This window comes from Dasypus novemcinctus, chromosome 19 (genome assembly GCF_030445035.2).
Source record: "Dasypus novemcinctus isolate mDasNov1 chromosome 19, mDasNov1.1.hap2, whole genome shotgun sequence".
NCBI lineage: Eukaryota > Metazoa > Chordata > Mammalia > Cingulata > Dasypodidae > Dasypus > Dasypus novemcinctus.
Window position 1 is genome coordinate 40,087,903 of NC_080691.1, and position 10,950 is coordinate 40,098,852.

Sequence of the window (10,950 nt, forward strand, 5' to 3'; positions counted from 1 at the left end):
AGGTGTCCAGTGGTACAGGGCATGTTGAAATATCCCTTCTAAAGTGAAGGGTAAGCTGCTGCATCTGACCCTGCTATGAACAAAAAAGAGGCACAATGCCTAGTTGGTCTCTGGATTTTGGAGACAACACATTGCTCATTTGGGTGTGCTACTCCAGCCCATTTACCTAGTGACCAGATTGGGGACCGGAACAAGAGAAGGTTCTGTGACAGGCCCAGGCTGCTGCACAAGCTGCACTACCACTCAAGTCATACAATCTAGCAGATCCGATGGTGCTGGAACTGTCAGTGGCAAATAGAGATACCACCTGGAGCACTTAGCAGGCCCCTATAGGAGAATCACAGCGCAGACCCTTATGATGTTGGAGCAAAGCCCTGCCATCCTCTGCAGATAACTATGCTCCTTTTGAGAAAAGCTTTTTGCCTGCTATTGGGCCTTAGTAGAGACTGAACACTTAACCATGGGCCACCAAGTTACCATGAGATTTGAGTTGCCTATCATGACCTGGGTATTATCTGACCCACCAAACTATAAAGTTTGGTGTGCACAGCAGCACTTCATAATAAAGTGGAAGTGGTATATATGAGATAGGACTCCAGCAGTTCCTGAAGGCACAAGTAAGTTACATGAGGAAGTAGCCAAATGTCCATGGTCACCACCCCTGCCATGTTACCCTCTCTTTCCCAGCCCACAGCTTTGGCCTCTTGTGGAATCCCTTACAATCGGTTGACTGAGGAAGAGAAAACTCGAGCCTGGTTTACAGATGATTCTGCACAATATGCAGGTACCACCCGAAAGTGGACAGCTACAGCCCTGCAGCCCCTTTCTGGGACATCCCTGAAGGACAACAGTGAAGGCAAATCCTCCCAGTGGGCAGAACTTTGAGAAGTGCACCTGGTTGTTCATTTTGCTTGGAAGAAGAAATGGCCAGAGGTGTGTTTGTACACTGATTCATGGGCTGTTGCCAATGGTCCAGTACTTGAAAGGAACAGGATCGGAAAATTGGTGATAAAGAGGTCTGAGGAAGAGGTATGTAGATAGACCTTTCTGAGTGGGCAAAAAACATGAAAATATTTGTATCCCATGTGAATGTGCACCAGAGGGTGACTTCAGTAGAGGAAGATTTTAATATTCAAGTGGATAAGATGACTTGCTCTGTGGCTAATGCTTAGCCTCTTTCTCCAGCCCCTCCTGTCATTGCCCAATGGGCTCATTAATAATGTGGCCATGGAGGTAGGGATGGAGGTGATGCATAGGCTCAGCAACATGGATTTCCCCTTACAAAGGATGACTTGGCTACAGCTGCTGCTGAGTGCCCAATCTGACAGCAGCAGAAACCCACACTCAGCCCCCAAAATGGCACTCTTCCTCGAGGTGATCAGCCTGCTATTTGGTGGTGGTTGATTACATTGAACCACTTCCATCATAGAAGGGTGTAGCAGTTTGATATGGTTCCTGAATCAAAAAAAGATATTGGATTATGTTTGTAAACTAGTTTGTACCTGGGCGTGATTAAATTGTGATTAGGGTTTTGATTGGGCCACATCACATCAGTAGGGTGTTGAGTTCCCTCCTCTTAGTGGGTGGGGACTCACAGATAAAAGACATGGCAAAGGACAGAGTTAGAGTTTTGCTGTTGGAGTTTTGATGCTGGAGTCTTGAGCTGGAGCCCCAGGAAGAAAGCACATAAAGGAGCATGGTTGTGAGGAAAGAGAAGCAAGCCCCAGGAAGAGAAGAACCCAGGAAGCCTGAACCCTGGCAGACATCAGCAGCCATCTTGCTCCAACATGTGGCAAAAGACTTTGGTGAGGGAAGTAATTTGTGCTTTATGGCTTGGTAACCGTAAGTTCCCACCCCAAATAAATACCTTTTCTTACCAAATCCAATGGATGTGTCATGATGATGGGAACGAGTGTTGTTGGGGGGGGGGGAGAGGGGGGGTGGGGGGGTGGGGTTGAATGGGACCTCACATATATATTTTTAATGTAATATTATTACAAAGTCAATAAAAAATAAAAAAATTAAAAAAAAAAATAAATACCTTTTATAAAAACCAACCAATTTCTGGTATTTTGCGTCAGTACCCCTTTGGCTGACTAATCAAAGGGGCAGCAATTTGTTTAACTAGAATAGGCACATACTCCAGATATGAGTTTGCATTCCCTGCATGCAATGTTTCTTCCAGAACTACCATCCGAGGACTTACCAAATATCTTTACCCATGGCATTTCACGTGGCATTGGTTCTGATCAAGGGACCCATTTCATAGCAAATGATGTGTGGGAATGGGCACATGCCCATGGAATTCACAAGTCTTACTATGTTCCCCATCATCCTGAGGCAGCTGGATTGATAGAATGGTGGAATGGCCTTCTGAAGATTCAATTACGACACCAACTAGGTGACAATACTTTACAGGGCTGGGGCAATATTCTCCAGGAGGTTGTGTATACTCTAAATCAATGTCCACTCTATGATGCCATTTCTCCTTTAGCCAGGATTCATGGGTCCAGGAATCAAGGGGCAGAAATGGGAGTGACACCACTCACTATTACTCCTAGTAATCCACTAAGAAAATTTTTGCTTCCTATCCCTGCAACCTTAAGCTCTGCTGGTCTACAGGTCCTAATTCCAAAAGGAGGAGTGCTTCCACTGGGGAACACAACAGTGATTCCATTGAACTGAAAGTTAAGACTGCCACCTGGTCACATTGGACTCCTCTACCTCTGAATCAGCAGGCAAAGAAGAGAATTACTGCACTGGCTGAGGTGATTGATCCTGACTATTATGGGGAAATGAGACTGCATCTACATAACGGGGGTAAAGATGAGTTTGCCTGGAACACTGGAGATCTTCTAGGGCATCTCTTAGTACTGCCATGCCCTGTGATTAAAGGCAATGGAAAATTGCTACAACCCAACCCAAGCAGAACTAACAATGGCCCAGAATCTTCAGGAATGAAAGTTTGGATCACCCCACCAGGCAAAGAACCATGGCCAGCTGAGATGCTTGCTGAGGTTCACGAGACCATGAAATGGGTAGTGGAAGAAGGCAAGGCAGTGATAAATATGAACTTCGACCACATGACCAGTTACAAAAATGAGGACTGTATTGGTCATGAATCTTTCTTCCTTGTTTTGTTATGAATATGATTGTACATGTACATAAAACTAATATCTTTGTTTTCTTCCCTAACCTTTTCCCTTATCATGTCAAGTTGTATTAGCTTCATGTCATAATATTTAAGGATGTCCAGTTTTAGAGTGAATATTACCCAAGGGCTTGCACCCTATTCTGTAGGGAATTGATGTGTTTCCATTTGTACACAGGATAGTCAAATATTGTTAGGGGGAAATATATATATGCATGTCTGTTATTGTTCTTATTTAGAGACTAACTGTGGTTTAAGGTGATGTGTATGGTTGCCAAGTTGACAAAGGGTGGATTGTGATGGTTAGGCTAATGTGCCAGGTAATTGTGTCCAGTTTGGTCAAGCAAGCACTGGGCTATTTGTAATACAAGGACATTTATGGACTTCAGTCACCAGTGAGTTTATTGCATAGATGGCTGATTACATTTACAATCAACCAAGGAGATTGCCATCAGCAATGAGTAATGTTTTATCCAATCAGTTGAATGCCTTAAAAGGGATTTCAGCATTCAAAGAGAATTTTCCATCTTGACTTCAGACAGCCAACATCTCCTGGCACTTATCGAGGACCTTCATTGGAGCCCCTGGTTTGCAGCCCGCCTGCAGAATTTGAATGTGGGCATCCCCACAGTCGTGTGAGAGACTTTTATAAAATCTGATAACTATTTACAGACCTCTCCTGAAAATGCTTCTGTTTCCCTAGAGAACCCTGACTAATACAGTACTCTAACCTTTTTCTTCTTTCTTAGAGCTAACACCAACTGACAAGACTGGTATGGGTAATAAGTTGCATGATGTCGTCTTCTTCAAAGTACCCCTGTAGACACATGGTCTGCCATTTGCTGTGTGGGGCCTCCACAGTCACTATGGAAGGGAAAAGAGAGTAAGCATGGGTGCTTGGGAGGTTTTTATGAACTAATCTTGGAAGAGGCACACAATTCCCTCTGTTCACATTTCGTGGCTAGAGCTCAGTCACATGACCCCTCCTAACTACAAGAGAGGCTGGTAAATGTAGTCTCACTAAGTGTCAAAAAGGAGGACATGGATATTGGTGCACACCAGCAGGTACTGCCCCAGTGGGGCAGGGTAGTTCCGCAACATCAGAAGAAAGGGATGATGGGGGTGGGGAAGGCGGCAGGCCAAAGCCCCCATGTAAACTGTACACTCCCTCCACTCCCTCTCCACCCCCCATGGCTGGGGAGACACATCTCCTGGGCCTCTGTAAGCCTTTTTCTGTGAGTGTAAGATCAATTAGTGGTCATGCCCTGTAGCAGACACTGGCCATCACCCTCTTGACAATTGCCTCTACCCACTGAAGGTTGCTTACTGCAATCAACCATAAAACTCTATCTGATGGCTTTTTTTTCTGCTTGGGCCCACACATGGTTCAAGCCAGAAGTGCCCAATGAGAGTCAATGCCCCAGAAGCAGCCCTCAACCAAAAAGGATGAGGAACTGGTGGATGTGGTAGTTTGACACTGTTTATGAATTCCAAAAAAGAGACAGTATGTTTGTAAACTGTTCAGTTCCTCTTGGTGTGATACCCTTTGATTGTATTAAATTCAAAGTTTATGTTTACTTGATTAAGATTAGGGCTTTGGGAAGTGGACTTGGCCCAGTGGTTAGGGCATCCGTCTACCACATGGGAGGTCTGTGGTTCAAACCCCGGGCCTCCTTGACCTGTGTGGAGCTGGCCCATGCACAGTGCTGATGCACGCAAGGAGTGCCCTGCCACACAGGGGTGTCCCCGCATAGGGGAGCCCCATGTGTAAGGAGTACGCCCCATAAGGAGAGCCGCTCAGTGCGAAAGAAAGTGCAGCCTGCCTAAGAGTGGTGCTGCCCACACGGAGAACTGACACAAGATGACGCAACAAAAAGAAACAGATTCCTGTGCCGCTGACAACAACAGAAGCAGACAAAGAAGAAGACCCAGTGAATAGACACAGAGAACAGACAACTGGGGCGGGGGAATAAGGGGGTAAGGAGGAAGGGGAGAGAAATAAATAAAATAAATAAATCTTTTTTTTTTTAATTGTGATTTAAAAAAAAAAAAGATTAGGGCTTTGACTCTGTAAGCCAAACTCGGCATGTAAATGCATTACCTTCCCCCCAGCATGGGACATGACTCCCAGAAATGAGCCTCCCTGGTGCAGAGGGATTACTACCAATCATTAACTCGTGATGCAACTAGAAAAAGACCTTGGATAAAAGAGGGAAATGGTAAAGACAAATGAGTTTATTTGGCTAAGAGTCTTCAAAAAGAGTCGGGAGGTCATCAGAGGGATCGCGCTTATCCATACTTCAGAAGGATCCCAGAGACAGCCAAAGTAGATTCAACACCAAGTACTGGTACTCCTGAGGGCTACAGAGACACACAGTTTCTACGGTCATGGCAGTTGGCTCTGGAGTTCAGTGCCTTGTCAGTGGGCCCTACTTTGGAATTTGTGTTCCTGCATGAAGTGGAGTTGGACTCAGATGTGACCTTTCTACACATACCTCTTCTGTCACATTTACTGAACCTGTGGTTGACACTGGGATTGGTGTATACCCAGGAGACTTGAATCTCTGGACTGGCCATGTGCCAGCTGGGCCCTGAGCCTCAGCAGAGTTGAAACACCTACTGTCTGATTCAATGGACTTACCCGGGTCAGTTAACAGGGAGTGAAGATGGTCAACCACCACAACAGGGAACCGAGAGTGCCTACAACTCTAAGCAGGAGAATTGCATCCATCAACCATATGGGTCTAAGTTTCCTCTCAATATAGAGGTGGAGTGGACGTCACTGTCCCAGGGTCCACAGGATGGAGGAATAAAATATGGATTAGAGTGGACTTTTATTCTACTATAGAACTATTGTGACTGGTAATGGAAGAAACTGTAGCATTAATCTGGAGAAAGCGGTCATGGTAGTTGCTGAGCGCAAGGAGAGGGAAGAAGAGATGTGATGTGGGGGCATTTTTGGGACTTGGAGTTGTCCTAAATGATATTGCAGGGACAGATGCTGGACATTATATGTCCTTCCATAATCCACCGAAGGTACTAGAGGAGAGTGTAAACTACAATGTAAAGTATAATCCATGCAGTTGTAGCAGTGCTCCAAAATGTATTCACAAAATGCAATGAATGTGCCACAATGATGAAAGAGGTTGTTGATGTGGGAGGAGTGGGGTTGGGTGGGGTGTGGGATATATGGGAACCTTTTATATTTTTTAATGTAACATTTTTCATGATCTATTTATGTTTAAAAAAATACAATAAAAAAAAGATTAGGGCTTTGATTCGTCATGTCAGGAAGGCATTGATTTCCTGCCTCCTTGGTGGGTAGACACTCACACACCAAAAAAAGACAGCATGGAAGAGAGAAACTCAGACACAGTAGAGGCCCTGGAAAGAGAGATGAGCCTGAGGGTCTATATAGCTGAGTTTGTGAAGAGAACAGAACAGCTGAGTCCAAAAAGAAATGAGCCAGGGAGAGAGATGAGCCCCATGCCAGCCTACAGCTAAGATCAGAAGAAGCTGGGACCACAGTGTGTTAAGAGGAAGAAGGAGGGAAGCGGACTTGGCCCAGCGGTTAGGGCGTCTGTCTACCACATGGGAGGTCCGCAATTCAAACTCCTGGCCTCCTTGACCCATGTGCAGCTGGCCCACGCGCAGTGCTGATGCACGCAAGGAGTGTAGTGCCACGCAGGGGTGTCCCCCACATAGGGGAGTCCCATGCACAAAGAGTGCGCCCTGTAAGGAGAGCCGCCCAGCGTGAAAGAAAGTGCAGCCTGCCCAGAAATGTCACTGCACACACAGAGAGCTGACACAACAAGATGATGCAACTAAAAGAAACACAGATTCCCATGCTGCTGACAACAACAGAAGGGGACAAAGAAGAACATGCAGCAAATAGACACAAAGACTAGACAACTGGGGGGGGGGGGGGGGCGGCGGGGAAGAGGAAAGAAATAAAATAAATAAATAAATCTTTTTTAAAAAAAGAGGAAGAAAGAAGGCTGAACCCTTACAGACATCACCCACCATCTTGCTTCAACACATATACAATGACGTTGGGTAAGAAAGTACCTCTTATGGTACCTTGAGTTGGACTTTTTAGGACCTTGTGACCGTAAGCTTCTACCCCCAAATAAATACCCATTATAAAAGCCAACAGAGCTCTGGTACTTTACATCAGCTCCTCTTTGGTTGTACCCCAGCTCCTTTGCCCATTGGTTGGGATGACAGAGGGATGCTCTGCACTGTTTCTGCGAGTTCCCCAGTGAAATCGTGCTCCAGGTGCCCACCATAGTCACTGGTTTGATAACATTTCCTTTGTTGCTGACTTCCCTCCCCTGTCCCACTTTCGCACTCCCCTACTGGGATTCCCTGGGATTGCCTTCCAAATAGATAACTTGGACTTGATACTTGTCTCAGGGTCTCTTTCTAGAAAAGCCCAAACCAGGGTGGCTCCCCAAGAATAGGGACGGTGACCTGTGCTCTTCTCCCTTACAATGTTCAGCCTTCTGCTTCATGGGTGCTCGATAATCCTCTCTGATTACTGCTTAGAAACACACAAAACCCATGTCCAGGGGTCCTCTGGGGCAGGTCTTTCCAGGGAGAAGTCCTTATGCCCTTGAAAATAAGCCTCAGGATTATCTGCTTGTCCTGTTTCTTTCCCACACACAGGAAATCCTGGGCAGGCAGAGCTTCCTGACCTGGGTCAGGCCAGGCGCTATCTCACAGCATTGGGTCAAGACTTGCCTCCTCATGAAAGGAAATGTGTGGGTCATTTGAGGGAATCCACTGTCCTCCTCACTGCCTGGAGAAATGGAAAGTTTCAAGTTCTGGGTTCTAGTCCTTACTCTGCATCTAGCTCACAATGTCACTCTGGGCTGTAGTGTCCCCTCCTGGGCCTCAGTTTATCATCTATGAAGTGTAGAAGTGGAAAAATTATGCTTTAGAGTGTCTTAGAATTAGTACATCCATCCCACTTCTCCTCAAGACTCATCCTGGCACACTATTTTACTTGTGAAAACTTTTAAGGGATTCAGGAAGTCAAAACAGACAAGTATTTTGAGTACTCTGGAAACCAATATTAGCAGCTTTTAAGAACAGTTAGAGTGGCTTTTCCTGGAGATGGAATTTTCCATGGAAAAGTATTTTTTTTAATATATTTTTTTCTCACTAAATTGGCAGTCACCAGCAACTTTTCTCGTCACCCTTCCTCCAGGCTTGCTCCCATCTCCACACTGCAGCTTTGGTTACCTGCCCAATCCATTCATGTTGGTATCTTGCCTAAAATTTTTCTGTGAATCCCCTTTGCCCAGTGAGGCTTCCTCAGTCCGCTGCACATAGTGGACAACTAATTATTGAACTATATTTGATTTCCAAGCTGCTGATGTCTGAGAAGACAATATAACTATGTTTCATATAACTATGAAACATATAACTATGTTATATGAAACATATAACTAAGAAACATATAACTATGTTTCTTAGAATTGTGTCTAAAGTAAACGTTAAAAAGGCTCTGAGGGAAGGCTAGAAAAGCTTACCTGGGAGAAAGGTGCTTGGGCTCTGTGATGGCCGTGGTGGCATCTTTTTTTTTTTTTTTTTTTCTCAGTTGCCTTTTTGGTTTCTTTTCAGATTCTAGATGACAAATGAAATCATTGCATAAGTTACTCCAGTTAAGTTAGATGTTATTGAGCATGCTAACTGTCTCAGTTAGGATGGCTGTTGGCTGTAAGTTACAGAAATACATGGTTAAAACCAGGAAGACATACATTGTTTGGCTCATCTACATATCTCCAGTTGGGTAGTCACAGAGTTGGTCCAGTTCAATGATGTCACAAAGGATACAGGTTCTGCCTACGTTTACACTCCTCTGTCCTCAGCTTTCAGTGCCTCATGACCCCAGGATGGCTGTCGCTTCTGTAGGCAGCAGGCTTGGTCAGAGAGGGTGGTACCAGTGAGCTTTCCTCTCCCTTCTAATCCTTTTACCAGGAAAACTGCCAAGAACTTCAGCTGACTTTCTTTTATGCCTCATTAACCAGAACTGGGTCATACGGTCATCTGTGTTAGTTATCATTTGCAGCATAACAAATTAGCCCAAAAGTAGTTGCTTAAAATGATAAACATTATTCTCTCTCACAGTTTCCATGGGCCAGGAATGCAGGAATGGCTTTGTTGGGTGATTCTGGCTCAGGGTCTCTCAGAAATTCTCTGATCTGGTTCAGTCTGCCATAAGATTTTGACCTGCAGTCATCCAAAGGTTTGACTGGGGCAGGAGCCACTTTCAACATGGCTCATTCACATGCCTGGAAAGTTGCTGCTGGATATTGTGACCAGTCTCAGCTACTCCCCACATGGGCCTCTCTGCTGAGTGTCCTCACATGATAGTACCTGGCATTCCCCCCGAGAGTCATTCAAGAGAGCAAAGCAGAAGCAGCCATGGTTTTATGACCTGACTTCTGAAGTTACTCTCTGTTTGCAGTGATCCAGCCAACATGCAAAGGGAGGGAACTACTCTCCACTTTTTGAAAGGAGGGTTGTCAAAGAATTTGCTAACCTTTTTTAAAACCACTGGATCATCCCCAGGGAGTCTGGAAAAGCAAAGGAGAACAGGATTGTCACGATTAGTTTTGCCCAATCAATTATCATCACCTGGGCACGTTGCCACCCCAGACAAAATGAGGGTTCAGTTAGCGAGAAAGGAGAGGGAAGGCTGATGGGGAGGCAGTCGACAGGGTGTGCCACAATGATGACGATGAAGTTGGAAGGGGATGGGGTGGCCAGATAAAACATGCCCCATGGTTTCTTGGGACATACTTACCCTAAATGTTATTTTTTGTTTATCTGAGATTCAAATTTAACTGGATGTCCTGCATTTTGATTCGCTACTTCTGGCAACTCTAGGTGAAAAGCAAGCCTTCAAGGAGACCAGTGAGAGGTGGAACTTCTTGGGGAAGGAGAGCAAAAGAGGCTGGGGGTTACCTTGGGGAGGTCCTGGGGGTGGGGTGGAGGGTAGTGAGTTTGAGGCCTCCCATAGTCTCATTGTTCTTTTCTTCTCTCCCACCCACACTCCACGTTCACGGCCACCATCACCTCCACACTGATCTCAAAACACAGCACCGATATCCTGAAAGAGCAAAGCCAAAGTGGGCTCTGAGGTGGTAACTGCAAAATGCGTCTAGGAAGGGTGGGAACTGGAAGGTTCTCCATGTGACACCAGGCAAGATCTCCCTTTCCTCGGCCGTGTGATGAGGGGGATAGGTCAGTCGTCTCCGAGGACCCTTTTCCTTGGCCTACGTGTCTCTCTCCCAAAAAGAAAAAACAAGAGGAAACAAAAAAGACCCGGGTGGTTTCTCTCTCATCCCGTCTCCAAGCCAAATTCAGACGAAAACGTCCAGGGTGACACAGATGTAATATAAACAGTGGTGCATGAATCCTCACAAATACCCCAAAAGGAGTCCCAGATGGGCTATTTTTATCCCATAAAACACACACACACATACTCCGATCGCCCCCACCCTAGAGGAGTTGCTCCAGGCGGTTTTTACAAGAAGACGGAGCTCCAGTTAAGGGTGCTAATTAAACAGCCTTTGACTGCGGGCAGGAGGGAGGCTGGCGAAAGCCTCCGCGCTGGGCATGATGTCACCGCAATTGTGCGTTTCTCATGACCCAAGAATGTGAGTGTGTTTGCACTGCGCACTGGAGCCGGTGATGCAAGTAGGGCCTGGTAAACAGGCCCCAGACAGGCAGGCCCTGGAGGGGCCGCGGTACAGAGTCCTGGCTGGGAGCCCGGCGTGCGCTTTAAC

At 45.9% G+C, this 10,950-nt stretch overlaps 1 long non-coding RNA gene across 2 annotated transcripts; it reads right to left on the minus strand.

Moving 5' to 3' along the window:
* Positions 1-3,485: 3,485 nt before the first annotated feature.
* Positions 3,486-10,729, minus strand: LOC105744874 (uncharacterized). Of its 2 annotated transcripts, none has more exons than XR_001117812.3 (3): positions 10,127-10,729; positions 8,689-8,782; positions 3,486-4,015 (listed from the first exon to the last, which is right to left on the minus strand). It is a non-coding gene; the product is annotated as an uncharacterized lncRNA (long non-coding RNA). The 2 variants fall into 2 exon arrangements; XR_009181881.2 differs by lacking the exon at positions 10,127-10,729 and adding an exon at positions 8,917-9,429.
* Positions 10,730-10,950: the final 221 nt, after the last annotated feature.